The sequence below is a fragment of the Miscanthus floridulus genome, chromosome 5, assembly GCF_019320115.1.
Source record: "Miscanthus floridulus cultivar M001 chromosome 5, ASM1932011v1, whole genome shotgun sequence".
Classification (NCBI taxonomy): domain Eukaryota; kingdom Viridiplantae; phylum Streptophyta; class Magnoliopsida; order Poales; family Poaceae; genus Miscanthus; species Miscanthus floridulus.
This window is the reverse complement of record NC_089584.1, coordinates 98,507,738-98,532,793: the sequence shown is the minus strand read 5'-3', so window position 1 is coordinate 98,532,793 and position 25,056 is coordinate 98,507,738. Positions and strand designations below refer to the sequence as shown.

The following is a 25,056-nucleotide window of genomic DNA, read 5'->3' as shown; positions in this document are numbered from 1 at the left end:
AAGGTTCACATACCCTGAGGTGCGATGGCATGCAACGCATAGCTGTCGATACGTCCATGCTAGGACTACGCTGCCCCAGCTGTACGCCACTATGTTATCCCACGGCTGGCGTAGTATGTCAAGAAAGATCTAGCTAATAGTGTTGCCTAAGGTGTCTAGGAATAGGAAAGCACCAAGGAAGTGCCAGAGCCACACTCTAGCGAACATGTCGATTTGAGCCTCATCAGCCTATGGGTCTAAGTAATTAAAGCGCTCTGTGATCCACGACGACAAAACACCGAAACTTTTCCTAAAATTTACCAAAGAAAATGAGACCCGATGGCTGTAGGAAAGTAATGCATGTATTAAATAGGCTTAAATTACTTACTTATTTTTCTTGGAAACCTCGACATCTGGTGGAAGAAAGCCCGTGAACTTAGCCACCAGCTCCCTCTAGTGATCGTTGTCAACTATACCTGTCACTAGAAGTCCCCCCCAACCAAAGGCCAAAGATAGCCTTCACGTCCTGCATGGTCAAGGTCATCTCACTGCAAGGTAGGTGGAACGTGTGGGTCTTAGGCCTCCACCTGTTATAAGAATAGAACGACTATTAGTTAACTCAAATTTGTTATAAGAATGTTTATGTACAATGAAGGCACTCGCACCTGTCTACAGCTACAGTAAATAGTGCTGGGTCAAGGGGTGGAAGATTATAGTTGACAACACGAAAAAGCTCGAGGAAGCCGACATGCCATATGTACAACGCGCAATGCTCGTCCTACTGGTGTGCCCTAGTGTGCATGCGGGGCCTCAAAGGAGGCAAGGGCACCTTTGCATCGATGTCAGTCAAGAAGTGTGCTCAGTGCAGGTCATCATACTCCACCTCAAAAAGGGGGTACAACTGGTGCTGCGTGGGAGGGGCCATCCAGTTACAAATTGATAAACAATGGGTTAGAGTATTCAAATTAACAATATTCAAATTAACATTATGTAGCATTGCAAAATTTGAACTACTTGTTATGCAATACGAACACAATATGAAAGCACATGTATATATTCAAAGTAACATTAACAGACATATTAAACAACTTCACTAGGAAAATAAGCAACTTCTATGTATGGATCTGCTGCCCTCGTCTTCTATGCCTTCTAGCCTTGTGAACAGGGTCTTTGCAAATAGAGCAAAGATTCCTGCCACAGGTCTCATTGAAGTCTCCCCCTCCGTATATGTCTTCGTCGTACCCTCTCATAGCGTCCATGTCCCCCTTGAGTCACTTCTTCTATAACACCCCTGGTGTTACGAGCTTGTTTAGCACCACGATTTAGGCCTAAGTAATTTTTTTTTCGAAACGAGTTCTTGGATTTTTGATTTAAAACGTACTTGAGGCGATAAGCGAACCCTGGGTGATTTAGTTTTGTGGACTCGAATCAACACCCAAGTTAAATACGTAGTGCGTAGAAATATTTAGGAATGACGAACGACGATGCTAGCGAACAGTATGTTCTGTTAGATTAAGCATGAAAAGCAACTTTTAGAAATAAAATAAAATCCATTAATCAATAGAATGATATATATATATATATAAGCTCATATGTTTATTTTGAAAAGCATGCTCAGTTGAAGAGCTTTGGTTTAGTTTTGACCTGCGAGCGAACGGCTCCACAGCGATGACAGGACAGCTCCCTGCCTTGCTCCATCGCTTGTCATCAGTAGTGCGTTCCCCCTTGTTCGAAATCAATCAACTCCAGTTTATTAGCGTCGCACCGCATCATCGAGTTCTGTCGTTGTGCCACTACTCCTGCTCCATCGCGTCCTTTCTCTGATGATCGCCATAATGAAGGTTGGTCGGGGTGCGGCTGCCGTATATTGATTTGTTTGCTTCCCTCCCACACTGTTGATTTCATCATTTCACTCTGCGGCATCATGAATATCTCTGTCTACCTTTTCTTGTCTCTGTTACATGTCCTTGCCTACCTTACTTGTCTCTATGGCTGGGTCTTGTCTGTGCCAACCGGCACGCCCTACCAGACCACATGCTCTGGCGTACTCGCTCAAGCCTCCACGCCTTTTTCTTCGTTGCGCCGTTCTTCTCTGCCTTTGTGCTAGCTTGCTATTCTGAGCCGAGCCGAGCGCTGTTTTCCCCTCCCTCTCCTTTCCTGCTGTGCCGGAGGAGGTGCCCTAGCCCTAGAGCGCCGTTGCCAGACCAGCATCCCTACTTCACCCTGCCTCCCCGCGAGCACGCCTAGGCATAGATTTCCACGCATAGCTCCGCCTGCCAGCCCGCACGTGACTCCCTTCCCCACTCCTCACCTCTGTAGAGCGCCCGGCCAAACTGTGACCAGCCGCTGCTCATCCTCTTTGTTTCACCTCCATCCACCATGCCCGTCACAACCGCAGTCGTCGGCGCCCCTCCTCGGTTCTCGCCTATCGCGCGCAGGTGCGCCTAGGGGTCACACGCCGCGTCTTTGTGCTGGACTGTGGTCCCATAGAGCACTGCTCATCCTCTTCCTATTTCCCTCTACGCCGCCGCAGCTCATGATGTTGGTCCGCTCCCACCTCACGGGCGTTTATGCTGTTCTGGGGGGCATCTACTATTGTGCCCCACCGTTGCCACTGCGCACGAGCACGCCTACCTCTGTGGGTGCTGTGAGCCCAAGCTCATCCACCATCGCTCCCATCGCACTTGTCGACAGCCTTGCCATGCGGTCGTGCCGTTCGCCCGCACCATTAGCGAAGCACCGTGACCCCCCGTTCACCGTCATCGCGCTGAGCTGACCATCGCGCATGAGCATGCCCATGCCCTAGTCCCACGCTGGGCCACTACTCCCCAGTGCCCGTGCCACAGCGCTCGGCTGCACCACGGTCCATCGCTGTCCTGCTCTGTCGTCCCCTGCTGGCGTGTGTGTTGGTGGCCGTCAGGTGGCCGGCCGTGCCTGTCGGTCGGTGCTCCTCTGCTCCACCATGTGAAGAAGACACAGATAAGGGTATGAGTCCAAGTGAAATATTGTACAGGGTGGTTATTGCGAGATACGTGACTCACCGAAATAGTTTCAATGTCCTGCGGGGTAAATTGATGATAGTCCTGGGGCCATTTCATAAGATTGCCATCGACGCTGTGCACTTGGGCCGTGCCCTCTCCATGCTTGGGCTGTCCGCCTTGGTTGCTGGGCCACTGGTCATGCGCCCCGCCTGGGCTCACAGCACCATGGGCCTTTGCCTGGTGCTACTCGCGCCTGGGTCGCTAACCCCTACGCTGGGCCGCTGTGCGTCGTCCGCCTGGTCCGAACTAGTGCTAGCTAGGTTGCCTAGCTGCTAGGCCACCGTGCGCCTGTGGGTCGAGTTGGCCACCTAGGTATTAACTTGTGCGTTGTTTTGGTTTTATTAATTTAGTGCCTTTCAGAAATCGAAAATAAAGTGTAGAAAAATCATAAAAATTATGAAACCAATTTTGTTAGTCTCCTAAAATCATGATCTACCGGTTAGTATATTTTGTTCACATAGTGTGATAATATTCTTGGAAGCTATATAATTAATTTGAGGTATTTGATATTGTAAAAATATAAACTTATAGGAATTGTTGTGATCAGTTAGTAATAGTGTTGAATCTGAAATTTGTACAGTAGGCTCCTAGCAATATTAGGTACTCACTGTAATTTTTGCAGCTCCTTAATAATTAGTTGATAAATAGATAATGACGTCCTATTACGAATAAAGATTAAATCGATAGAGTGAAATAAAGAAACAACTTGGGTTTGTATAACTAAAATGGTGGTTGGGAAGTAACGCCTTATTCGACAACATGGATACGTAGACCCACGTTAGAGCTATCGCGTTAGCTTGTGAGGCGTTATCGGATTTCTAAGCATTTCGGCTGTCATTGATTATTTACAACTATGCATTTGCATCAATGCATCTCATATAGGTACGATGATGGATGAATAGATCAATTGAAGGATAATTAGGAATCCAAAGATGGTGTAATGGTATTCTCTCTAGGAGATGATGCAATGGGCTTTCTATCCAGATAATTGTGGATGATCTGAAGATGCAGATACTAACTTTTTAATATATATCTTACCCAGGTAAGCCCCGGTGCATAACCCCTACTTTTCAGCAGTTTAAATTATATTTGTGCATTAAGTTTTAAGGAGTTGAATGAAACCCACTTGCATATATATCTTTATCCTATGAGTCTTACTAGTATGACATGATCGTGTAGATTGCTATGCTACAGAATTCCGGTAGAAGTCGAGTGATTGCCTATCACTCGCGAGAGATAGGAAATATATTATTGTATTATTATCACTTGGAAAATATAAATGGTAGAAAGGAAAAATGGTGACCGGGTAGGGATATGGTTTGGGTATTGGTGGGTGTAAGAGGTTGTGTCGCCGTGGATGCGGGGCATGGCTTGGTTACACTGTTTTCCCTATCTATGTCGGTTAAGGACTGGTCATTGCATAAGGCTCTAGGCAAGTCACAGACTTATTATCTCAAGCACATACTTGAGTATGAGTGCTTGGAAGACTTGTTGCTCTATTGTCATGGATCTAGCTCTTTCTGGACCGACTGTTAGGGTTTTATTTTGGTGGAGGAGGTTCTTGCACTGCACTGAGTCTAGGATTCAGGGATGGGGGCTTGGAGTCCTAGTTTGAACGGGGACCTGGACACCCAGGATAGGAGAGTGATGGGTTGGTCCTGCTTGTGCCTGGGGTACAAGTAGGGCGTGTGTTTTCGGGGTACTCAGCTGGGGGCATTGATTCGCGAATCACCAGGAAATCCGATATGGCTCGTCTGTGGCCTAGCATCATAGTAAGAACTAAAAGATGGAATAGAAAAAGAAACTCTAATTGCTTACCACCTGCTTGAAAGTAGTACAGGTGCTTACATATAATGGTTAGTTAATGAACCAATGCGGCTATTAATAAAAATCGAATATAAGGACGCACGCTTAGTAATGCTTCCTGCAAATGCAATAAACCCACAAGCCAGATAGCCTTGCATATCCTTGGAGTCTTTTCTTTTCTCCTATCGGGTAAGTCTTGCTGAGTACAATTGAGTACTCAGGGTTTTATTCCTCTTGTTGTAGGTGACAGGTGGAGGCTAGAGCTGACCCTTATGTGTGGATTCCTCCTGGTGGGCTCAGCGATGATTTCCTTTACGTTGCGATCGTAGTCTTTATTTATAACTCTCACTAAATATTTTTATAAATGAAAGTTTTATAATCTGTTGTCATATTGTACATATCGAAGTTTCATCATGTCAGGAATAGATATTTATTTCTGCTGTAATTCTGATCACATGTTTATATTCCGCTGGTAAATTAAATTGCATAACTCTGATAATATGATTACATTCCGCTATTATAATAATAAATATTATACTATGATATTGTACTACAAGTGATGTAAGAAATGGTTAAGAATGATGTAAGCTTTATTCTCTTATTTGTGATCCTGATGGCAAAAATGTGGATTTTTGGGCTCTCCCCTGGGGTGTGCCTGACGGAACCGAGTAATTTGGTGTCCTCCCTTAGGTGCTTAGTGTCTAATGGAAGACAAGCACTCCTAGGAGGCATTAGATTAGGCGGTTCTACCATAGGTGGTATCAGAGCACATATGAGAAAATACAGCTTTGAAAACCTTTTCTAAACTAAAATTTGACAACAAACTCTTTTCAAAAAGTTAGGATATTTGCATGTGAAGTTATATAAGTAGCCCTGTTACTATGGTTATGTATCTAGGATAGATGGCACTCTACTGACTTAGGTAGGCTTAATCAAGTTTTCTGTAGGTACACTGACTCGAGCATAGTCCGATAGCATCGACTAGCTACAGTGAGAGAACGATGTGCCAAAAATCTGAGAACGGTTGCCCTATATGTTGGCAACAGTGAAAGGACGTATAGGATGTGCATTCATGCATATCCTGGTTGTGCATTGTAGCTTCTGTATTGCTTGCAGATACGCCATCCATAGGTGTCACACGTGTCGTATTGTGCACGATGGCCTCATTTCTGTTCTAGGGTTAGGCCTGCACTGTGGCTTCGTGCTCCGCGTTCACCATGATTCACGCCTATCGTGACCCACATCTCCCTGTACCCCTTTTCTATGTTCTTATCAAACCCTTGCCCTATAGTCGTACTAGTCAGTAATGGCCTCGGACGTCGCTCACCTTGAACGCGTGGAATTTGGTCGATTCATCATAGTGATCTCATGCGGGAACCCTGGTGGACCACGCCAGGACCACTGAACGCTCCACCTTTATAAGTAGAGCCTAGCTTAGCCATTGGTATCACCAATCAACACACTTTAGCTTGCTTAGCTTTTCCTTTGAGCTAGCCTTTCGCTCAGCCTTCCTCGCAACCACTGCCAGAAATGGCAGGAGCCTGGGTTAATAGTTACTGCCTTAATGTTGAGGGTTTTCCTAGAATCCTACATGTCACCCTGCAAAAGCTTGGATTCAAAGATCATCCCAAGTATGAGGGCCATGAGTATGAGGAGCATGGCACCGAGCGGTGTGAGGTTACCATCTACATCGAGAAGAGTGAAGAGTTCCCTGACCTCACTGAAGCCTAGAGTGTGACCGCAACCGGGTTTAGCTTCACCGACACCTACCAGGTTGTGGCCCGTAAAGCCCTGTGGTACCTCTACCAAATCTATGAAGAGACCATTGTTCGTACCCCCATGTGGTTCTTTCCACCTTTGGATAGGAATTGGAGGGCATGGAGGGCTCACATGGAGGCCTTGTAAGGGCAAGATCCACAAGAAGACAGTCCAACCGTGGTGCACTTGACCACATACCTGCTTGCTCTAGATGAGCAATATGACTGACAAGCCTTGGAGCTAGGGGTGTGCCTTCGGTGTGCCAAGGAAGCCGAGATCTTCAATCGGATGCTCCAGGTGTAGCTCACCGAAGCACATGCCAGTACCGTAGCTACTAAGAGCCGGGAGACTGCCATGTCGAAAGCTCTAAAGGAGGCTGAAGACCGACAAGTTCATCAGCTACGTGTGGCCTATCTTGTCACCAGGGCCAAGCAGAGGATGCTGGCTGCTGAAGGACAAGATGCCCCAATCTTGGAGGCGATCCCTATCCACCTGCCTGAAAGAAGGAGAACCGGTGATGCAAAACCACTAGCACCTCCACCCTCGGAAGTGTCAGAAGTCGAGCCCTTGATTCCTCTCACTTAGCCATTGCCCTGAGAAGATGTAGATTAGTTGCCTTGGGATGCTATACCCGTAGTAGTAGTGTTTTCCATCACTGTCCTTCGGTATTGTATTCTTGTCGTTGTTGTTCATCCATAGTTGTTGAGATCATCCGCTAGTAGGGAAGGTGAATGCTGTATCATGAATGGGAGCCTGAATGCCTGTATGATGTACCCATATAAGACTATTGGAACATGCATTTTATTTAGTTCGCTATGTTTATTGCGTTCATCTACCTTAAGTTCGTTAGATGTGCTTAAGAGTTTCATGGGCGATATTAAGCGGGTTGCAAGAGAGGTTGACATTCAGATGCTAGCAGATCAGTCATGAATATAGAACACTGTATTGACTAATTATGGATGTCCTAGCAGAACACTTGAATCTCTTTAAAACAAATCCGCCATTGGATTTGAATTCCTTGTCCCTTGTTTGAATCTTCCATTGCAATACTCCCCTTATTCTATGGTCTATAACCCCACCGCCTTCATAGCGTGTAAGTTGGCAGTAGTTGCCTGGTTAATAGCTTATGGTGCTGCAATGACATCGAGGGCTCCCTATGGAACAGCTGCCACATGGTGACGCTGCTCGGCACGTGCTGGTATCGGGGTTGTTAACCAAGTACCTTTACCAAGTTACACCGCCGTACCATTTTGTTTTAAAAATAATTTCCTTGAAAATGTTTAGGTGTTCAAACAGGAAATCCACAATGGGTTGATGACAGAAGTGCTCTCTCAAGGTAAATAAGAGGTGGTTTTGGAGGAAGAAAGTATGACATAGTCTCAGTCTACTTGAAAGACGGATGTGGTTGAGTAAAGGAAAGAAAAATAAGACTAGTAAGGAAAGTTAGCCTCGGGTAGTCGGGAGTGATTGTGAAAGTCTGAGTGGATGTCATGTCCTAAGCCCTATGCTTAGTTTACCGCGCTATGCATGTTGGGTTATTTCGCTATGTGCCCTACGAACGCCACCTGTGTCAGGACCTATAGCACCTTGTTTTCACGTGCCTATGGCATCGTGCCATGCTCACTGTCTTTGTGCACTATGCGTTTCTCCTTTTCCCAGCATCCAATCGGCTCTCGACTCTCATGCCTTGTCCCTCATATCGGACCCCCCTTCCCTCTCCTTTCTTTCTTCTTTTGGTGACATGACCGCCGCACACCGGCCTCATTGAGCGGACCCCTCTCCTCTCCTCTCTTTATCCGCTCTTTGCTGCTCAAATAGGAAGCACACTATGTTCGCCCTTATCTCCATAGCATGAATCATCTGTGTACCCTATCCATGCTGTCTCCACCTCCAGTGTGTTGTGCCCACCTTTGTTCGCCTATATAAGATGCCCTTGGCCCTTGCTCTTCTTCTTCATCCCCATTCCTCTCACATTCACAGCGGAGCTACGAAATCTAGTCGACGTTGGGAAGCTAGGTTCGTCAGTTTGAGGTGATGGTGTAATCTGAGGAGAAGAAAGGATTCGGTTCATTGAAGTAGTTCAAGTTCCCTTTGGTTAGTTGGATCTTAGGTTTCTAGATGTTTGACTTCTCAGTCGACTATTTCTAGATCTGTTGGACCTACACCATGTTTTGGATCATCATTATCTTGTTGTTTCTTCATTATCCTCGTCTATCTTGACTTCTGGATTAAGTCTTAGTTGTATTAGGTTGCTCTTAACCATGTATCCCTAGATCTCCGTGTGGTTTAGTAATCGAAGTCATGTAATCCCTGATCTACGAAATGTAATCGCATTTTCCCCTTCTGGTTCTTGTTTCAAATCTCGGGATGAGATTCTTTTTAAGGGGGGTTGGTTGTAACACCCCAGGTGTTACAAGCTTGTTTAGCACCGCGATTTAGGCCTAAGTAAATTTTTTTGAAACAAGTTCTCGGATTTTTGATTTAAAACGTACTTGAGGCGATAAGCGAACCCTAGGTGATTTAGTTTTGTGGACTCAAATCAACGCCCAAGTTAAATTATGCAGTGCATAGAAATATTTAGGAATGACAAATGATGATGCCAGCAAATAATATGTTCCGTTAGATTAAGCATGAAAAGCAACTTTTATAAATAAAATAAAATCCATTAATCAAGAGATTTGGTTTAGTTTTGACTTGCGAGCGAACGGCTCCACAACGATGATGGGACGTCTCCCTGCCTTGCTCCATCGCTTATCGTCAGTAGTGCGTTCCCCCTTGTTCGAAATCAATCAACTCTAGTTTATTAGCGTCGCGCCGCATCATCGAGTTCCATCGTCGTGCCACTGCTCCCTCTCCATCACGTCCTTTCTCTGATGATCACCATAATGAAGGTTGGCTAGGGTGCGGTTGCCATATATTGATTTGTTTGCTTCCCTCCCTCACAGTTGGTTCCGTCGTTTCACTCTACGGTGTTATGAATATCTCTGTCTGCCTTTTCTTGTCTCCGTTGCATGTCCTTGCCTACCTTAATTGTCTCTGCGGCCGGGTCTTGTCCATGCCAACCGACACGCCCTACCAGACCATGTGCTCTGGCGTACTCGCTCAAGCCTCCACGCCCTTTTCTTCGTTGTGCCATTCTTCTCTGCCTCTGTGCCTACTTGCTATTCTGAGCCAAGCCGAGCACTATTTTTTCCCCTCCCTCTCCTTTTCTGCTATGCCGGAAGAGGTGCCCTAGCCCTAGAGCGCCATTGCCAGGCTAGTGTCCCTACTTTGCCCTGCCTCCTGACGAGCACGCCTGGGCACAGATTTCCGCATGCAGCTCTGCCTGCCAGCCCATGCGTGACTCCCTTCTGATGAGGACATGACACCCATGCATATGACCATGTTTGGCGCATGGGATAGAGGGGAAGGAGGCCAGCAAGGGTGTCCAAGTCAAGAAGGAGGCCCGAGGCTAATTCGGTTCGAGTCCCTGAGGTGGAGGCCCAAACACGATACACGGTCCAACGGACCAAAAGATGGTGTCGCAGCACCCTGATAGATTCTGGACGCTGAATTGTTTCGATGATTCCCATTGATTTCAAAGAGGTTTTGACATGAAACAACTTGGGTTGGCTTCCTTATCAAATAAGCTTTCCATCCATATGTGGATCGTCAAAAATGGAGTCCGTATGCGTCCTAGGCGTCCATTTTATTGCAGACTAGTCCTGACGGCCGAGGCAGACTCAAACTCAGATTGGACTGGGCCTCTGGCTTGGCTTGGACGTCCTTGCTGGCCTCCTAAGGTGGTGGCCAAGGAGGAGGACGTCCAAGGGCTTCCTTGGTGGGTTCTCCAAGTCCTTGGGGGTGTGCTCCCACTTGGGCCAGGGTCCCAAGGATGAATAACAAGCCCATGACGATAGTGTATCTCTCGGCAGAAACAACGATAGAATATCTTGATGGTTTGGAGGCCTTGCCGACGTGATATTGAGATGAGACCAGATCTATTTGAAAGCTTATCAAACAAGCTTTCCATCAAGTGCTTATTGACTTGGACACCCTTGCTGGCCTCCTTCCCCTCTATCCCATGCGCCAAACAAGGATCCCGATCTTCCGTCAGGTTCAAGATAAACAACGATTTGTTCGGAGAGCGACACACCGATCTGGCTTCAGATCACAAAGACCCAGACCCTACAACCTTAGCACCACGTCTCCTCTAGTTATCAACCGTGTCACAATCCGGTTGACCTCGCCAAGAAGGCTAATCCCTGCTACGAATTGAAGAACACAAGCAAGAACAAGATAAAAAGCAACTCAATTAAAGTGACAATTGCAGATGAATGATTAAGCACTCGAAGTTGGGGTCTTACAAACCAATAACGGCGACTGTTCAATGACAGATTGATCTAAAACAAAACCCAAAACCTAATGACGGTGGCGTATGATTATAAAGGTCTTAGGGTCATCGCCTACCCTGGACGTGCCCCCTAATGGGCCCAAACACGATACACGGCCCAACAGACCAAAAGAAGGTGTCGCAGCACCCTGACAGATTCTGGACGCTGACTTGTTTCAATGATTCTCGTTGATTCCGAAGAGCTTTTGACATAAAATCACTTGGATTGGCTTCCATATCAAATTATCTTTCCATCCATATGTGGATCATCGAAAACAGAGTTCGGATGCATCCTAGGTGACTAGTTTAAGGCAGACTGGTCCTGGATTCCGAGACAGACTCGAACTTGAGTTGTTTTGGGCCTCCACCTCGGGGACTCGAACCGAATTAGCCTCGAGCCTCCTTCTTGACTTGGACACCCTTGCTGGCCTCCTTCCCCTCTATCCCATGCGCCAAACATGGTCATATGCATGGGTGTCATGTCCTCATCATCCTCCCCTTCTTGATGAAAAGCCGTCCTCGACGTCGATTGTGCTTGAAACTAATCCTACACAACATAAAGGAGAACGGGGTTGTGAGGACAAAGAAAACTGGAATAATTGTGAGAAGGAACGTGACCATGTTTCCAAGTTTCTATCATGTCATCTCGCATAAAAATTTCAGCAAGCATGTAGACTCCATGATCCGAATGCACACGATGCATGTCAACACTATCCTGCAAAAGATTAGAACTAACCAAAGACAATGCAGGAATAGATGGTCGAGCAGACATAGGTAGCAACCAACAATGCTCCCCTTCTTGGAAGTGAACTTGTTTCTTTAAGGAATATGAGAAAATGTTTGTATTATTATGACTACCCTCTAAACGATCATAGTCTTATACAACAAAAGGAGAATTCATATTATTATGAATGTATACTCGATGTATCATATTTTGTGATGCATATTATCCCTTGTTGTTATATCTACCAATGACATGATATGTGTGTTTAGAAAACCAAGGCAAATCAGCATATTTAAAAAGGCTCTCTTCCAAACAATCTAGGTTACACAAAACATCAAATTTAATATAATCCAAAGTATGTAAAGAAGATAACAGTTTGAACTCATCAATTTTAGTAGCAATATGAATAACATGTTTATTTTTAGCACAAGTCACTGGTTCCAAAACATGTAAAATTGAAGCATCTTCAACCAATTCATCTTTGTCACAAGGAACATCAAGTAAATTATCATGGGACAAAGATAAATCAAGAGAGGATTCCATTAACAATTGCTCTATGATAGCATGGTTTGTGGAAAAATTTAGTACATTAAGACAATTTTCACCTTCCATGAGTGTAGGACCATGGGCATTACCTGTGTTCTCAGTAGAAGTAATAGGTGCATGGTGAAGTGATGGTTCTAAATTTGCATATGAGGTTGTGAGCTCCTCATTTTCTTCCACGTCATCCTCTCGCTTATGTACATTATTCTGCAGAAGGTTAGTCATAGCAAGAGGAATAACAACAGACTCTTCCTCTAAATGGTGCACCTCAGCATACGAAGTCAAAACAGGAGGTGGATTAACAAAGGTTTCTCGCATAAGAAGTTTCATATCATTTCAAGTTTGAGGTTTATCAGAAGGATCTAAAGACTCCCACTAAGATAAAGCAGAATGTCATAAAACACTAGCTGCATTTTTACCTTCCTCCTTGGACACATAAAGCGAGTAGCAAATATGTTTTCGATGGCAATTTCCCACTCCATGTACTCATCAGCACCTATACCATCATAAGTCGGTGGATACGAACAACCTATCATTGTAAACACAAAAACAAGGAACAAATGGTGAAAGTTATCCCTACCAAATAACTACGCGGTTGTAGTGGTGTCACTTTTCACAGCAAGTGGAAACGTCTTACCAAGCTCTTACAAAGTTCTTACCAACGCAAGCAGTGGCGGTACAACCGGTGGCTGGTTCGTGATACCTGTGAGGCAGTGGTACCGAGATTGCAAAGCCCTTTTTCTATACTGATCTGAAGAATTTGTGGAGCTTGGAAGGCAAACAAAGAGTAATATGTATATCTGGCACACAAGTCAGTAACAGACAACAATATTGAATAAATGTCCAGAGCACTTGTCCTAGTTGCTGGTCTTTACGTGTTCCTATCACCAGTTGTGATAAACAAGAGAGAAAACAAGGATGAAAGGAAACAAGTATCAAAGGTAGCAACGGATGTGAACAAGGCAAAATGTATCACAAACAATAGAGCTATTAAGTGTTTCTTATGTGCTCCTTTTCGATATCTTCTATTCTCTTTTACTATTTTTTTCTTTTATTTTTTGTCTAATCTTTTTTTCTTGCTTTTGCTCTTTTGATATTTTTTTCTCAGCAAGGAGCACACAAGAATAAACCACAAAAAATTTGAGCTCAATTGAATAAAAGATGTGGCCTATAGAAAATTAGTACTGTACTCTAAAAAGCATACCAAAATTTGTGGGCCTAGAAACTCAATTTTCCTAATCGAATTTCACAAATCTGATTTTTGTGAACCCAGCTATGCTGGGATGAAATAAATCTAAAATTTTCTGACATTCTCCGTAGATATAAAATTTTTCCCGTTTCGAGTTCAGATACAAAAGTTATGACTGTTTTAAGGAAGCTGCTCGAATCAGGGATTTAGTGGACACAAGATGTAAACCGATGGTGATATGGAATAGCGGCGGGTGGAGGTATCAACACAAACTAAAAAAGAATACAATCTAAACCAGCAACAAGACTTTGACCTAGGACACAAACTCAACAAAGCGGACTCTAAAACTGAATCATGCAACGCGAATGGTTGTAGGATAGGAAACAAATATGGCATTGGACTATGGGATAAAAGCAAAAACACTCGAACTAAGGGTAAGATACGAACTTGATGGTATACCTGAAGCTCTGATTACCACTTAAAGGAGACGGGAGTCCCGATCTTTTGTCAGGTTCAAGATAAACAATGATTTATTCGGAGAGCGACACACCGATCCGGCTTCAGATCACAAAGACCCAAACCCTACAACCTTAGCACCACGTCTCCTCTGGTTATCAACCGTGTCACAATCCGGTTGACCTCGCTAAGAAGACTAATCCCTGCTACGAATTGAAGAACACAAGCAAGAACAAGATAAAAAGCAACTCAATTAAAGTGATAATTGCAGATGAATGATTAAGCACTCGAAGTTGGGGTCTTGCAAACCAATAATGGCGACTATTCAATGACAGATTGATCTAAAATAAAACCCAAAACCTAATGATGGTGGTGTATGATTATAAAGGTCTTAGGGTCGTTGCCTACCCTGGACGCACCCCCTAATGGGCCCAAACATGATACACGACCCAACGGACCAAAAGAAGGTGTCGCAGCACCTTGGCAGATTCTGGATGCTGACTTGTTTCGACGATTCTCGTTGATTCCGAAGAGATTTTAACGTGAAACCACTTGGATTGGCTTCCTTATCAAATTATCTTTCCATCCATATATGGATCATCAAAAACGGAGTCCGGATGCGTCCTGGGTGACCAGTTTAAGGCAGACTGATCCTAGATTCTGAGGCAGACTCGAACTTGAGTTGTTTTGGGCCTCCACCTCGGGGACTCGAACCGAATTAGCCTCGGGCCTCCTTCTTGACTTGGACACCCTTGCTGGCCTCCTTCCCCTCTATCCCATGCGCCAAACATGGTTATATGCATGGGTGTCATGCCCTCATCACATTCCCTGCTCCTCGCCTCTACAAAGCGCCCGGACAGACCATGACCAGCCGCTGCTCCACAGAGCACTGCTCATCCTCTCTATTTCACCTCCATTCGCCATGCCCATCGCAACCATAGTCGCCGGTGCCCCTCCTCAGTTCCCGCCTGTCATGCGTAGGTGCGCTTGGGGGTCACACGTTGCGTCTCCGCGCTGGACCGCGGTCCCGCAGAGCGCTGCTCGTCCTCTTCCCATTTCCCTCTGTGCCGCCGTGGCTCATGATGTTGGTCCGCTCCCAACTCATGGGTGCCTATGCTGTCCTAGGGGGCATCCGCTGCTGCACCCCACTGTCGCCACCACGCGCGAGCATGCCTACCGCTGTGGGTGCTACGAGCCCGAGCTCGTCCACCACCGCTCCTGTTGCACCGGTCGATGGCCTTGCCGTGCTGTCATGCGGCTCGCCCTTACCGCTGTCAAAGCACCACGCCCCCCCTAGTTGCCATCGTCCTACACTGGGCCGCTGCTCCTCAGCGCCTGTGCCACAACGCTCAGCCGTACCACGGTCTGTCGCTGTCCCGCTCTGTCGTCCCCCGCTGGCGTATGCGTTGGTGGCCACAAGTTGGCTGGCTGTGCCCGTCGACCGGTGCTCCTCTACTCCGCCGTGTGAAGAAGACGCAAATAAGGGTATGAGTCCAAGTGAAATATTGTACAGGGTGGTTATTGCGAGATACATGACTCACCAGAATAGTTTCAATGTCATGTGGGGTAAATTGATGATAGTCCTGGGGCCATTTTGTAAGATTGCTATCAACGCTGTGCGCTTGGGTCGCGCCCTCTCCATGCGTGGGCCGTCCGCCTTGGTTGCTGGGCCACCGGTCATGCGCCCCGCCTAGGCTCATAGCACCGTGGGCCTTTGCCTGGTGCCACTCGCGCCTGGGTCGCTCACCCTTGCGCTGGTCCGCTGCGCGCCGTCTGCCTAGTCTGGACAGGTGCCGGCTGGGCTGCCTAGCTGCTGGGCCACCGCGCGCCTGCGGGCCGAGTTGGCCGCCCAGGTATTATCTTGTGCATTGTTTTGATTTTATTAATTTAGTGCCTTTTAGAAATTAAAAATAAAGTGTAGAAAAATCATAAAATTTATGAAACCAGTTTTGTTTGTCTCCTAAAATCATGATCTACCGGTTAGTATATTTTGTTCACATAGTGTGATAATATTCTTGGAAGCTATATAATTAATTTGAGGTATTTGATATTGTAAAAATATAAACTTGTAGGAATTGTTGTGATCAATTGGTAATAGTGTTGAATTTGAAATTTGTACAGTAGGCTCCTAGCAATATTAGATACTCACTGTAATTTTTGTAGCTCCTTAATAATTAGTTGATAAATAGATAATGACGTCCTATTGCAAATAAAGATTAAATTGATAGAGTCAAATAAAGAAACAACTTAGGTTTGTATAACTAAAACAGTGGTTGGGAAGTAACGTCTTATTCGACAACATAGATACGTATACCCATGTTAGAGCTATCGTGTTAGCTTGTGAGGCGTTATCGGATTTCTAAGCATTTCGGCTATCGTTGATTATTTACATCTATGCATTTGCATCAATGCATATCATATAGGTACGATGATGGATCAATTGAAGGATGATTGGGAATCCGAAGATAGTGTAATGGTATTCTCTCTAGAAGATGATGCAATGGGCTTTCTATCAAGATGATTGTGGATGATCTGAAGATGCAGATACTAACTTTTTATTATATATCTTACCCAGGCAAGCCCCGGTGCATAACCCCTACTTTTCTGCAGTTTAAATTATATTTGTGCATTAAGTTTTAAGGAGTTGAATGAAACCCACTTGCATATATATCTTTATCCTACAAGTCTTACTAGTATGACATGATCGTGTAGATTGCTATGCTACATGATTCCGGTAGAAGTCGAGTGATTGCCTGTCACTCGCGAGAGATAGAAAATATATTACTGTATTATTATAACTTGGAAAATATAAATGATGGAAAGGAAAAATGGTGACTGGGTAGGGATATGGTTTGGTTATTAGTGGGTGTAAGAGGTTGTGTCGCCATGGATGTGGGGCATGGCTTGGTTATACTATTTTTCCTATCTATGTTGGTTAAGGACCAGTCGTTGAATAAGGCTCTAGGCAAGTCATAGACTTATTATCCCAAGCACATACTTGGGTATGGGCGCTTGGAAGACTTGTTGCTCTCTTGTCGTGGATCCGGCTCTTTTCGGACCGACTGTTAGGGTTTTATTTTGGTGGAGGAGGTCCTTGCACCGCACTAAGTCCAAGATTCAGGGGCGAGGGCTTGGAGTCCCAGTTTGGATGGGGACCTAGACACCTAAGATAGGAGAGTGATGTGTTGGTCCTGCTTGTGCCTAGGGTACAAGCGGGGCATGTGTTTTCAGGGTACCCAGCTAGGGCATTGATTCATGAATCACCGGGAAATCCGATAAGACTCATCTATGGCCTAGCATCATAGTAAGAACTGAAAGATGGGATAGAAAAAGGAACTCTGATTGCTTACTGATGAGTACAGGCCCAATCTTCCGAGAGGTAGCCAGTAAGTTCGATTTGTGGAGATCTCGACGTTGGCGATCCGGCTTCAAATCAGACACGATTCGAACCTTGCAACCGTTACACCACTGCTCCGTTGGTTATCAACCAAGCACAACTTGATTGACCTCGCCAAGAAGGCTTTTCCTGCAAGCGAATCGAAGAGCACAAGCAAGAAGGTAAAACACGCAATCTGAAATTGCAAATATGAATGATGCGAATATCAATAGAGGGTTCAAGAACTCGGTTCCAAAGGACTAATCGACACAGTGGAGGAGATCAAGAACGGGGGCCCTGGATCACTGTAAAAGGATTTGTCACCACAGTTACAACGAACGATTCAGTTTCTCGATGGAAAACTAAACTCTAAACAAAACCCAATTGTGTAGCAGCGGCGGTGGCTGTGTTTATAGTCTAAGACTCGACCTAGAGTTGGGGACGGCCAGGGGTTGGGCGCCCACAACTTGGGCTTAAGGCCCGACACGATACATGGCCAAGTTGGCCCAAATAGGTGACGCAGCACCTTGCCATGGTCACACAGAATGATCCACGGACCTTCTGGAGCTGGGACCAGATCCAAAATGATGGCATCGTCGTCCCCTTTCCAACGCATCCAAGAACGGCCCGTTTCGATGTCGTATGAGGAAGTTATGACCGAAACAGTGACGACGTGTCTGCTGAATCCGAGGACGACGTGGCAGCTGAGTTGGAAACGAATTGCAACTTGGGGAAGACCATGGCGTCGGTGTGTCCAGTGTGGTGATGTCCTCATCATCCTCCCCTTCTCGAATTGGAGTCATCCTCGACTCCATCTTGGCGATGTCCTCATTATCCCCTCCTTGTAGAATTGGAGTCGTCCTCGACTCCATCCCATCATCAACGAACTCCTGCAAAAGGTTAGTGACAGCAGGCAATGCACCAGACATAAAAGGTTGACAAAACATAGTATAACATGGTGCATCAGGATTATCACATAACTCAGCAGTAGCAGGAGTTGTAGCAAGAAAAGCACCTCCTTTTAACTTAATCCCATTATTTTTAGCAATGTCTGTTGGAGGTTTATTTTTTATCTCATTAGCATGTTTAATAATATCCGTAGGAGACAAAGGCAGCAATGTAATTTTCTTGTCCTTATGTATGATAGTGTATGTATTAGTTCTACCATGGTGTAAAGCATCATTATCAAATTCCCATGGGTGACCTAACAAAATGGAACAAGCTTGCATAGGGACAACATCAAAATCAGCAGTATCATGATAAGAGCCTGTGAAAAAGCTAATGCGTGCTGATTTAGTTACCTTAGTCTTACCACTATTATTGAACCATTGAAGTTTATATGGATACGAATGTTGTCGTGTGGTCAAGCCAAGCTTGTCAACCAAATCTGAACTCACCAAGTTGTTGCAACTCCCGCTATCAATGATAGTGAGAACATGACAACCCTGCACAATGAGATACATGTAGAACAAATTGTGGCGTTGGATCTTCATCTCTTCTTCATGACCCACACGTGTACTCAACACACGCTGCACAAGAAGGCTAGGGTAGTTTGCGGCAGCAGCCACAGAGTCAATGGTGATGGCCTCCTTGTCATGATCGCCCCCGGTGGGATCTGCATCAATGTTAGCAGCAAGGGCTAAATCATCTTCAATATCACTAGCACTTACATATCCATCCTCGGTAGCAATGAAAGCGCGACGACTAGGGCATTCCTTCATGACATGTCCCATGCCTTTGCATCGGTGGCAAATGATTTTAGAGCTGGACAAAGAGGAGCTAGTAGAAGCACCCGGAGTGCCACCTTTCTTCAGCTGTGGAAACTGCACATTAGACAATTTACTTACCCTGGAAGAAAATGGAGGTGTAGATGGTTGTGGTGCAACAGGAAGCTTGGGCGTCTCCGGCTCGGAACGCTGCTGAAAATTCCTCCCATTGTTAGACCTGAGAGGCTGGTGTTGTTTGCGTCCCTGTACTTCTCATTTGGCCTTAATAGCAAGATGATATAATTGGGAAAAATTGCGCCATTCTTTGTAATCAAGTATGTTCTGTATATCATGGTTTAAACCACCAAAAAATCTAGCACTAGCATCATCATCATCTTCATTTATACCACAACATGCTAAACCAATAAGCAATTCTTGATAGTATGCTTCTACTCCTTTATCACCTTGTTTTAAAGTTTGTAGTTTCAAACGTAAATCACGTTGGTAATAAGGAGGAACAAAACGAGATTTCATACATTGCTTTAAAACATTCCAAGTTTGAGGCACAGCAGCAGCATTATTGGCATTGCAAAGATCACTCCACCAGAACAAAGCAAAATTAGTAAACTCACTGGTAGCAAGTCTAACTCTATGCTCAGCAGGAACATTATGAGAATCAAATTTTTGTTGAACAGCAAGCTCCCAATCTAAATATGCCTCTGGATCAACATTACCAGCAAAAGGTGGTAGACTAAATTTAATTTTAGCAAAAGGATCATTATTACCATGATTATTACCTGCCATACCGCGACGATTGAAGTTGAGGCGGCGACGGGCACCACCGTCAGCATACGCATCTTCATCACCAGCATCTTCATCATCAGCACGATAAGGTGGAGGGTGTTGCTCAAGCTGTTCAATGCGGGTGACCAGATTGTTCACGTTGCGCATCAGCTCGGTCATAAGATTGCGTTGTTCAGTCATGAACGTTGCAAGCTCGCCCTTGGACACGCACTCATTGAAGTCCGTCGGAGTTCCTGCCATGGTTAGAAGATAGAAAAAGACAACACCAAAGTATTATCCCTATCAACTAAAAGGAAACAAGTGGTGGTGGTGAAAGTGGAATGCAAAATCACAAGCGGCTTACCACCGTCTTGCCTGTATTCTTACCAACGCCAAACAGGAGCAAAACCAAAGTGGCGAAGCAATCTATTGTTGAACGTGGGTAACAGTTGCAAGATGAACCTGTGCTCTGATACCAATTGATGAGTACAGGCCCGATCTTCCGAGAGGTAGCCGGTAAGTTCGATTTGTGGAGATCTCGACGTTGGCGATCCGGCTTCAAATCAGACACGATTCGAACCCTGCAACCGTTACACCACTGCTCCGTTGGTTATCAACCAAGCACAACTTGATTGACCTCGCCAAGAAGGCTTTTCCTGCAAGCGAATCGAAGAGCACAAGCAAGAAGGTAAAACACGCAATCTGAAATTGCAAATATGAATGATGCGAATATCAATAGAGGGTTCAAGAACTCGGTTCTAAAGGACTAATCAACACAGTGGAGGAGATCAAGAACGGGGGCCCTGGATCACTGTAAAAGGATTTGTCACCACATTTACAACGAACGATTCAGTTTCTCGATGGAAAACTAAACTCTAAACAAAACCCAATTGTGTAGCAGCGGTGGTGGCTGTGTTTATAGTCTAAGACTCGACCTAGAGTTGGGGACGGCCAGGGGTTGGGCGCCCACAACTTGGGCTTAAGGCCCGACACGATACATGGCCAAGTTGGCCCAAATAGGTGACGCAGCACCTTGCCGTGGTCACACAGAATGATCCACGGACCTTCTGGAGCTGGGACCAGATCCAAAACGATGGCATCGTCGTCCCCTTTCCAACGCATCCAAGAACGGCCTGTTTCGATGTCATATGAGGAAGTTATGACCGAAACAGTGACGACGTGTCTGCTGAATCCGAGGACGACGTGGCAGCTGAGTTGGAAACGAATTGCAACTTGGGGAAGACCATGGCGTCGGTGTGTCCAGTGTGGTGATGTCCTCATCACTTACCACCTGCTTGAAAGTAGTACATGTGCTTACATAGAATGGTTAGTTGTTGAACCAATGTGGCTATTAATAAAAATCGAATATAAGGACGCACGCTTAGTAATGCTTCCTACAAATGCAATAAACCCACAAGCTAGATAGCCTTGCATATCCTTGGAGTCTTTTCTTTTCTCCTATCGGGTAAGTCTTGCTAAGTACAATTGAGTACTCAGGGTTTTATTCCCCCTATTGTAGGTGACAGGTGGAGGCTAGAGCTGACCCTTGTGTGTGGATTCCTCCTAGTGGGCTCAGCGAGGATTTTCTTTACATTGTGATCGTAGTCTTTATTTATAATCTGTTGTCATATTGTACATATCGAAGTTTCATCATGTCAGGAATAGATATTTATTTCCGCTGTAATTCTGATCACATGTTTATATTCCAGTGTTAAATTAAATTGCATAACTCTGATAATATGATTACATTATGCTATTATAATAATAAATATTATACTCTGATGTTGTACTACAAGTGATGTAAGAAATGGTTAAGAATGATGTAGGCTTTATTCTCTCATTTGTGATCCTGATGGCAAAAGTGTGGATTTTCGGGCTCTCCCCTGGGGTGTGCCCGATGAAACCGAGTAATTTGGTGTCCTCCCTTGGCTGCTTAGTGTCTAATGGAAGACAAGCACTCCTGGGAGGCATTAGATTAGGCAGTTCTGCCACATCTTCTTCCTCATACCCTTCCCTACCTTCATTAGATCCGGATGCAGCATGTAGTCATAACCATTATAAGGTGGTCACTGTGTCGGGTCAAGGTATGGCTCGAAGCTCATCTCCCAAATACTAACGGTGTTCAAACGGAGATACAAGGGTAACATATATGGTAGATCCTCATAGTTGTACCCACAAACCCTGCAAGCTGTGATCATATGAGAGCAAGGTGCATACATGATCTTAGGGATGTTGCAACTGCACTCTACCTTTTCAAGATCAACTCGGTAGTTTCATCCACCATAACGTTCACCATCGAAGCTTGTGCCACCCTTGCCCCGTACACTAAAGATATGGTGGTGGGGTCCATACGGCTCGGTGGTGTGCTGCTTGGTCAATTTCTTTGCCTCCTTCAAATATTCTTCTAGCCTTTCCAAAACGTCCCTGCTTAGCTATTGTCGATAGAATATCGTCGGCAGTCCACCGAGGGGTATCCTGTGATGGTAGATTTGTCAGTGGGGGTGCGCAAAATCAGGAATCGGATGGTGACACAAGGCGCAGAGACAATGATTTAGACAGGTTTGGGCCATCTGATCGACGTAATACCCTACGTCCTATGTCTTTGTTGTATTGTATTGATCTAGATGACAATGTAGATGTATGTATCTAGATGGATTGTGTCCGCTAGGGGACCCCTGACTCTCCTTATATAGTCTAGAGGGACAGGGTTACAAGTAAAGTATCCTATTTAGTACTATACAATGTCTTACGGTGCACGCCCTGATCTTGTGAGCTAGGCCACCTCTGATGGTGCGGCCCATGTCTTAACTCATACCCCCATAGCTAGTCCCCGAGCCTAACAGTAGGTGACGTAGTCGCATGGTGCTAGGGTCAGAAAGTAGAAGACTAGCCGAGTAGGCAGCCAGTCCTCGGGCGTAGCCTCGAGATGAGAACAAGTACATTCACCACAAGGTGAAGTGTGCCCACTTAGTCCCCGAGCCTACTGGAAGATGAAGAATGAATCTTGTAGCAGGGTCAAAGAAAAAGAAGTCTGAAAGCTCGCTGATGTCGTCTAATATGCACGTATCAAGACCCTAGACGTGTTGCCCAAGATCAGCACCCTGATCCGAATAGCATAGAGCAGCTTGATAGCACACCAACGAGATGTAGCAAGATTCGACCACCAAGGGAGCACCGAGGAGTCCCCGGCATTGCTGGTGATGACCGAGCACCAATGAGCAAGGAGTCCCCGGCATCGCTAGCGATGACTGAGCACCGAGGAGTGAGGAGTCCCCGACATCGCTGGCGATGTCCGAGCACCGAGGAGCGAGGAGTCTCCGGCGTCATTGGTGATGACTGAGCATCGAGGAGCGAGGAGTCCCTGGTGTCGCTAGCGATGACCAAGCACCGAGGAACGAGGAGTCCTCGGCATAGGCGTTGATGTCCGAGCACCGAGGAGCGAGGAGTCCTCGACGTCGCTAGTGATAACCGAGCACCGAGGAGCGAGGAGTCCCTAGCATCACTAGCGATGTCCGAGCACTGAGGAACGAGGAGTCCCCGGCATAGGCAGTGATGTCCAAGCACCGAGGAGCAAGGAGTCCTCGGTGTCGCTGGCGATGACCGAGCACCAAGGAGCGAGGAGTCCCCAGCATCGCTTGCGATGACCGAGCACCGAGGAGCGAGGAGTCCCTGGCATCACTAGCAATTACCGAGCATGAAGGAGCGAGGAGTCCCTGGCGTCGCTGGCGATGATCGAGCACCGAGGAGCGAGGAGTCCCTGACGTAGGCGGCGATGTCCGAGCACTGAGGAGCGAGGAGTCCTCAGCATCACTGGTGATGACCGAGCATCGAGGAGAGAGGTGTTCCTAGTGTCATTGGCGATGACAAAGCACCAAGGAGCATGGAGTCCCCAGTGACGCTGGCGATGATCGAGCACCGAGGAGTGAGGAGTCCCCGGTGTAGGCGGCGATGTCCGAGTGCTGAAGAGCGAGGAGTCCCCGGCGTCACTGGCGATGACTGAGCACCGAGGAGCGAGGAGCCCTCAACGCCGCTAGTAGTGTCCGAGCACCGAGGAGCGAGGAGTCCCTGGTGGTGCTGGTGATGTTCGAGCACCGAGGAGTGAGGAGTCCCCGACATCGCTGGCAATGACTGAGCACCAAGGAGCGAGGAGCCCTCGGTGTCACTGGCGATGACCAAGCACCGAGGAGCGAGGAGTCCCTAGTGTAGGCGGTAACATCCGAGCACTAAAGAGCGAGGAGTCCCCGGTGTCACTAGTGATGACCGAGCACCAAGGAGTCCCAGGTGAAGCTAGCGACGTCCGTGCGGTGAAGTGTGCCCACTTAGTCCTCAAGCACGAAGTATCCATACGCCGAGGAGTAACCGGCGTAGCTGGCGATGAAGCACGAGCGATGAACAGTCTAGTCAACTGGTCAGCAGCGAAGTGAGTATTGAGTAGAAGCGACCGACGAACAGTCTGATCAACTAGTCGGCGACAGAGTCCATGAACCAAGCGGTCTGACCAGTTGATCGGTGGAGAAGTTCAAGCACTAGGTGATCCGATCACCTGGATGATGATCCTGCAATACAAACATGTAGAACAGGTAGTACATGATGTAAAAATAAATGAACTCTTGGTAAAAATTAGCAATGGCGATGAAATAGCATAAGCAGCTTGGTGATCAGTTGGTGTGAAAATATATTTATGATTAATATAAACTGCCCAAATAGTTAGTGTGTAGCTGAGTCTCTAGCCCTAGCTAGCCCATAGTCCATAACATCGAGCGCGGAGCCCGTGCATGTGTAGGAGGAACAGGCGTGACCAAGGAGCCATTGCCGACCACCCATAACACAGAGCGTGGAGCCCGTAGCACGTGTAGTGAGGAGCTGGAGACAGGGCTGTCTTTGGAGGCGTTCGAGCATCAACACGACTGTTCGGGGTTCAAAAAATCGTTTGGAGAGGAAATATGGAGAAAATAGTTCGGAGAAACATTATGGCGATATACGGAGATAGGAGAATATTTAGAAAAATATTAAAGCATGACTTAGCTTTGGACGGAGCATCTAGTTGGCGACATATGGTGTTATCTGGTCGGCATTGACAGTGAGCACCAGACGGGCGGTGAGTTGTTGGTGAAGATGACCTCAGAGGTGGTTCCGAGATTGGATCTGCTGTCGTGGGGGCTGGTGTAGCCAGTGATGAATCGTCGTCATGGACCGACATGGATCTCCACGAGATTGATGATGAGAGCGCGCTGTTGATTTGAGGTCCATCTAGCTCGCCATGGATCAAGCACACACCCCTATCTAGCGTGCCAACTATCGACAGAATATCATCGGCAGTCCA

The 25,056-nt window shown here is 46.2% G+C and overlaps 1 pseudogene; it reads left to right on the top strand.

Annotated features, from left to right (window-relative positions):
* Positions 1-25,056, top strand: part of LOC136450303 (DNA ligase 6-like) — a 136,272-nt pseudogene that overhangs the window by 22,139 nt on the left and 89,077 nt on the right.